Source organism: Fukomys damarensis, unplaced genomic scaffold (genome assembly GCF_012274545.1).
Source record: "Fukomys damarensis isolate Sample0158 unplaced genomic scaffold, DMR_v1.0_HiC HiC_scaffold_10, whole genome shotgun sequence".
NCBI lineage: Eukaryota > Metazoa > Chordata > Mammalia > Rodentia > Bathyergidae > Fukomys > Fukomys damarensis.
Window position 1 is genome coordinate 36,042,370 of NW_022900922.1, and position 7,428 is coordinate 36,049,797.

The window sequence follows — 7,428 nt, forward strand, 5'->3', positions numbered from 1 at the left end:
TGCTCACGCGTGCCCGCTTGCCGGGATCTGGGCTGGTGGATCCGGGCGCCAGAAACTTTTCCCTTTCTAAACGTGATCGACCCGGGAGCTTGACTGCATCGTCACAAAGCTAACAGCCCGAGTATTTCTCCTGGTCGTATTAAGCTTGCTCTTTACCAGCGACTCAGTACTGTAGTTCACATCCAGGCCGAGTTAAGCTTTATTCCAGTATAACTAACGTGCGGTAGCTCACAGGCTCCGGGCGCACCTTGGGCTCCGGCACGTGAGTGCACGTGCGCAGGTGACAGCCTGGCCCGCCCGCGCCACCCGCAGGCGTGAAGGGACACCGTCCCCGCCGCCCCACGCGCTGAGCAGCCTTCTCCACCGCTGCGGACAGCGCCCCCTGCCGTGCCCCCGCTTCTCTTCTAGGCTTCCAAAGTGTCCCAGTCGCTGCCGAGTTGCTCTCCGCCTGAGCTGCCGCTCCGAGGGTGCAGTACTCCGCGGGCGGCCTCACCGCACCTCGTCTTGCCCTGTGCGCCCCCGTGCCCGGGCCTGGAACCCACCTGCCAGCCTGGGGAGCTGCCGGGGGAGTCAGGCCTTCGGTCTGCGCCACCCGAGAGCAGCCCGTTCCGGCACGGAGGAAGTGGGGGCTAAGTGCCCAGGAGGCCTCATCAGGGCCGTAGGCTCGAGCCCTGACGCACTGCCAATCAGCTCTGCCTGCAGGCAGGGTCTCCGTTACTGCACCGTAAACCCAGACGCCGGGCTCAGCCTCTGCAGCGCCTGGCGGAGCTGACGGTGAAGATCAGAGAACGCAGAGACGGAACGCGAGCGCGCTCGGCTCTGCCCGGCCCGAGCGTGTGGTTCCACGGGGCGCCGCCAGGGGGCGTGTGGGAAGGAAGCGGGCCAGACGCAGAGCTTCTTTTGCTTTCTGAGAGTCGCCGGGGAATCCCGGAGAATGGGTTGCTCTTTTCTCCAGGCTCTGCAGTCCTACAACAACAGTAGGATGGAGCAGCGGGTCCTGTCACTTGGCTGGGCCACAGCCCACAGGTGCCACCCAGGAACAGGTACAAAAAGAGCAGTTTGAAGAAAGAGGGCGAGCAGGACTTGGGGTTTCGAGTTCTCCTGTCCCCTTGTCCCCCAGTGTGAGCGGAGCCTTTGTCTGGCTCTAATGTCACTGGTGATGGAAAGTCGTAGCTGGGCCCCGGACCCGGGTTCCCGCACTGCGACACAAGCACACGCCACCACGGAGCCTTTCCCAGCCCAGTGCGTGGGGGTCTTGCATGGTAAGGATGCTGCCTGTGGGGCCGCCTTTCTGCGAGAGAGTCTGGGTTTATAATGAGATTGTCTACCGATGGCGCTGTCCCCTTGGGCCCTCACGGTGGCCGCAGAGCCCCAAGGACTTCCAGGATGTCGATAGCATCACGGAGTTTCTCAAGGACACCTCCTTGGGCCTCTGAGACAAATTCAAAACCAAACTGGGTTAAAAGCCAGGGTTGGGAATGCGCAATGACGAACTAGTCTGCCCTGTGGGAAACATGTGGATGGATGGACGTGGCGGTCTGGGTTCTAGCTTGGAATGGGGCTCCGAGCCTGCCTTTAGGAGGCCAGCTGACAGCCCAGGCGGGGGGCACTGGGGCTCAGGTCTGGGCTCTCCCTGTTCTGACCTGAGTGATGAACACCTTCGATCACAGCAATGTCACCCGGGCTGCTTCCCACGGGGAAGTTGTAAATATGGGGGTGAATGGCATGTTTGGCAGCAACCCAGCGCTGGCCGGAGTAACCAGATCATGGTGGCTAGGGATGAAGCTCAATGTGGCGCTTTACTTTCTACGAAGGACTCCTAACAGCTGGGGCCCAGATATGGTGCCCAAGCTGCACCCTCCCAGCCTATGTGATGAACTGTTTTGTCTTTGTCTCTTCTGAAGGATGAACAATAATTTGCCTTCTGCTCTGTACACATCCCTCCTACCAGCCCCACCCAGCTACCTGCAGTGGAACCCACAAGGCACCCCCTGCGCCTGTTACCTGGGTAGCAGGTCCACATCTGATCTGAGGATAACTGAGCCCCCACTGCTCACCTCCAGGGCTGCACTGGAGCCGTGTATACCCCTGTCCTCTGCCTAGGTCGCCACCTGACTGCTCTAGTGGGCCTGAGGCAGCTGTTACTGCTTCCCACCTTAAAGCATGTCCTCCTGTGACTCCACATTCTCTTTAGTTATCTCCTCCCACCTCTGACCCTCTTGTCTCAGCCTTGGTGAATAAAGCTATAGAGGCTGGGAAGCCAGAGAAAGAGGTGGACACCTGCAGGGCCACGCAGAGTGCACCGTGCCAGAGACATCAGCAGCAAGGTGGGGATCCCCACACACCAAGGCAGAGGAAGGGGTTTATGGTCCAAGAAAGACAAAGGTGGCCCTGCCAGTCCTCAAAAGCCATGTCCAGCATCCACTAAGCAACAGGCCGGGAGTGGCTGGCACAGGGCATGTGCTGTTTTTCATGACTGGATTTACCCACCAGGGTCACCTGCGGGCATGACGCTGGCCATGACCAGGTCGGACTGTCCCCTTGCTGGGCCCCTGCACACTACCCACTGACTCTGGGGAAGGGGACTCTGTGTGCTGCCCCAGTTCCTCTGCTCCCTTCTCTCCTGAGGTTCCCGAGCTGCTCCCGCCAGGGTCTCCGCTCCCTGCACCCCATCCCGGCCCTCCCCGCTGGTGAGCGCCACTTGACCCAAAGGACCCCACAGCACCACTTGCATGGGGAAGCCAGGTCCAATCCGGGCTTCACAGCCTGCAGCCCCCCCAGCTCTCATATGCCCTTGAGGCTGCCAATCAGCACCCTCTCTGGTTCTTCCCTTCCTGCCTCAATTTACAGCCCTTTGTCCAGAGGTCCTGTGGCACCACCCAGACTCACCACCTGCCTCGCTGCTGCCGTGGACACCCACACTGCTCCATGGTCCTTGTCTCTGCCCCGTCCCCTCACCATGTCTTCTCAAGTGAGAGAGGTTTTTTTTCAAAGCAGCGTTCCTCTTACCTCATCATTGGCATAAGAAGGTTGGAGCCTTGAACCAAAATTTCCTAGTGTGCACAGCCTATTTCTAGGGAGGACTAGAATGTTAGATTCTTGGAGCTATAAGAGCTGTGAGCCCAGGCACAGCGGCACAAGACTAACCCCAGCTTCTTGGGAGGCTGAGGTAGGAGGATGGCAAGCTCCACACCAGTCTGGGCAACATAGTGAGACCCTGTCTCCAAAATAAAAGTTGTAGAGCTCTCACTTACCAAGTGAGGGCAGGGGCTAAACAGGAGGAAGGCAGAGTGTAGAGCCACGCAAAGATCTCTGTAGCTGATCGCAGCCCACTTACTGCATCAGGCACCTGCTTTTACACAGAAAACCACCTGTCAGTACGTGAATTGCCTAGCAATTTTTTACTTTTTTCATGCATATGTTTATTCCACAAGCAATTACTGAGCTCCTGCTCTGTGCCAGGGACTGGAGCTACCCAAAGGTGAAGTCGACAGAGTTGACGGTAGTGAAAAAATGGACAAGCAAATAACGCCATGCAAAAGAGGAAGTGCCAGAAAGGAACAGAACATTGAGTGTGGACACCATTGTCCTGTACTGGATCTCAGAGGAGACGTTTTCAGCTTCCCCATTTACCACAATGTCGCAGTGGGTTTGTCTCATGCTGCCTTTGCTGTGTCAAAGTGTGATGCCGAAGCTTTCCAGATGCTTCTTCTGTGTCTATTGAGATGGTCCCCTGGGCCCAGGATGTAGCTCAGTAGTGCCACACCTGCCTGGCAAGCACAAGGTCCTGAGTTTCATTCCAGGTACCTGGTTGTTTAATTTTTAGTCTATTTGTGTGATGTCATACATCTATGATTCACCTGTGTTGAACCATCTTTGTGTCCCTAGAATGAAACCGACTCCATCATGAGTGTGATCTTACCAACAGGCTACTGAATTCACTTTATTGGTATCTTGTGCAGGGTTTTTGTACAATGGAGAGTGATTCAGCCATAAGGAAGATCGAAATCCTATCATTTGCAGCAAAATGGATGGAGGCAGGACACAGTAAGGCAAATATGGTATGTTCTTATTCATAGGTGAAGACCAGAAAATAAAAACAGATTAAAAGTCAGCCTGAGAAGAGGGGTTGTTAGGGGCAGGAAGGGTGTGGGTGGGACACGAGGCTAAAGTGGAAGGCTGAGTGGACCCAGGCAGTGGCCAGTGCCCAGCGAGCACCAACGTCACAGTGGCACAGAGAATCCCTGCAAGATGAAAAATAAAAACTAAAAGTAAATGGAGTGACTCGCCCAGCACAGGCATGCTGTGAAGAGGACTTCATGGAAGCAGAGAGGGCCGGGCCAGACCAGCCAGAGAATGGGAGGAGTCAGGGGAATGAGGAGAGAGGCACAAGGGTGGAAGCAAGAAGGCAAGAGGCCAGTTGAGGAACTGCAAGAAGATCGGAAGGCAGAAGCAGGGCTGAGCTGAGTCGGAAGCAGGACAGGAAGTTGCTGCAGAAAAGGTGAGGGCTGATCAGCTAAGCTAAGATAGCATCCAGAGCAGAAGACCCAAAACTGGATTCTGCAACCTGTTCCCAGCTGCCTGGATCCCAGGAAAAGCTCTGGCTCTAAATGCCTGGGGCATTGCTTAGATCTAAAGATGCTTATCTTACTGCGGAGGGAAGTTTTGACTTCAGCTCCAAGGTACACAGGCCTTGGGGATATTATGCTCTGCTCTGTGGTGGAGTAGTTGGATCATGGAAGACAGGACTGCACTCCCAAGAGGGACAGGGAGGAGTCCTAGAATTCCTAGAGATGGGAGGGGTCGGGGCATTGCTGCCTCTTGGGGACAGTTTCCCTTTGGGAAGATTAAGAATTCCTAGAGATGGAGGCCAACAGTCAGTGTGCATAATGTCACTGACTACACCCCTGAGATAGGTTATGGTGGTAAGTTTGGGTCATGTGCATGTTACCACAATTAAAAATCAGAAAACAATAGGTAGCCTTAGCCTGGAAGGCCAGTCATCTTGGGTATACAATTAACCCGGGGATCCCACCACACTAATGAGGTTCTCTGCACATTATTGCCCAAACTAGAGTGGGTCCTCTTGGAGAACCCAGAAAAATTTACAGATTGCTATTGACTCCACCAAGATTCTATTCTACAATTCTTCACTCTTTTTTTGTGGGGGGAGGGGTACCAGGGATCAAACTCTGGACCTTGTGCTTTCGAGGCAGCCAGTAGAACCACTGAGCTAAATCCCTGGCTTGTAATTCTTCACTCCTCTGAATCCATTTGGTTTCCAAGCGTCCCACTGGACCTGATCTCTGAACATGAGGACTCAGCACCCATAGCTTCTAGGTACAGGAAGAGCCACAGTGAGTGACTGTACCCGCTTTGCAAGTCCATTCTGAGCCCCTTCTGCGCACCCTTTCTGTCCCAAAAAGCAGCCTCCTAAGGGAGGCATGCTTATCTCAACAATGGGCCAGGAGGCCAAAGATCAAAACGGGTAAGAAATTTGCCCTGGGCCCATGTGATTGTTGGGGTTAAAAGAAGAATCTGGGTTTCTCAGCTCCCACTCAGTCCACAGAGCTTCCTTGAGCTTTCTTCCGTGCGGAGAGCGTAGAAATTCAAATTTCTATACTCGGTCCTGATTTATTCTCCCAACCATTTTGGCACGATATGGTATGCTGTGCTTTGAACGTTATGTCCCCAACATTCATATGTTGAAACCCTAACCCCCAAGGTGAAGATATTAGGAGGAGAGGTTTTAGGAGGGGATTAGGTCACAAGGACTTTTCCCTCATGAATGGGATTGGTGCCCTCATGAAAGAGCCCTAGGGAGCTGTCTTCTTCCAGCACAATAAAATACAGAAGGAAAGCTCCACCAGTGAAGCAGAGAGCCCTCGCTGGACCCTGAACCTGATGGCACCTTGATCTTGGACTTCCTGACTTCAGAACTGTGAGGAATACAGTTTGTTTATAAATTACTCAGCCTAAGGTATTTTGTCATAGCCGCCTGAACAGGTACTGACAGTCTCCTGTCCCGCCATATAGCAATGGTGACAACCGTCACCAGTCACTGGGCACCTGCCCCACGTCAGGAGCTGTGCAGTGCACTTCAGGTACTTGCTTTCATGCTACGGGGAGGCAGGAACATTCCCTTGGTGTAGCCATGCAGTTCATCATTGGATTCCACACAGCTCCTCCTCTTCCTCTGTGCAGTCCAGGGTAGTCTGGGGAAGGTATTTAAGGTCCTTCTTTCTTTCTTTCGACACAGGGTCTCTCTTTGTAGTTCAGGATGGCTCTGAACTCACTATGTATCCCAGGCTGACCTCGAACCCATGGCAATCCTCCTGCCTCAGCCTTCTGAGTGCTGGGATTACAGGCATGAGCCACCACACCCAGCTCAAAGTTTTTGTTAGGGTTAGAGAGGATGTGTCAATATCCCTTACTATGTCACTGACTGCTTCTCGGATATCTCTCTCTGCTGACCCTTTCCTCTGGGCCTCCTACAGGTCTGGGTTTCCAGGCCAACAACATCAACACCAAGAAAAACAGCAACTCGACACCTCTGCATAGGGTAAGTGCCCTTAGGTGTCTGCTGACTGGCTGACTAACGACCCCAGTCTCCCAGATGCTGTGCTATATCTGGCTCCAAGCCCATCAGGGGCTGAAGAATGAGCCAGTCACTACCTTCGTCCTCCACCAGCTGGCTTCCTCCCACACAAACACAGGCCATGGAAATTCTTCTGCCTGACTGGAAGAAACCTCCACCTGCTCTTCTTTTATCATTCAGATCTGCACAGCTGAGATCAGGATGAGGGCAGAGAGAACAGGGCTTATTAAAGTTCTGGTGGAATCTTTAATAGCTGTCAAAAGCACAAGCTAACTGATCTCTGACCCAGTTCGTGTGGTAGGATATGTTTTCTACTCAAAGTTGGAAACAGAAATCCTCACAGGTGGTTAGGGAGCTCCCTGCTCCCCACACCCCACCCAGCACACTCTTCTGGAATAGGCTCCCCTGTGTGCCCCGTTTATCACAGAAGGCTCCTCACAGCTCTCAACCAGGCACTCTGAAGATTCTGTCTCCAGCCCAGAAGCTGGAGCTAGGCAAGGTCAATGGGTGGCTGGGCTGTGCCCTGGGAGGTCTTCACGCCACCTCCCTCAGGCTGCCAACTTTGCTTTGAAGCTAGGCATAGCCCAGCCACTCACTGAGATGGATAGAATCTCAGGGCCCAAACACAACTTCCCAGGAAAGGGATCTTGCCTAGCATCAATGGGTGGCTGGGCTGTGCCCTGGGAGGTCTTCACGCCACCTCCCTCAGGCTGCCAACTTTGAAGCTAGGCATAGCCCAGCCACCCACTGAGATGGATAGAATCTCAGGGCCCAAACACAACTTCCCAGGAAAGGGATCTTGCCTAGCGCCAACTTCTAGGCTGTTGTGC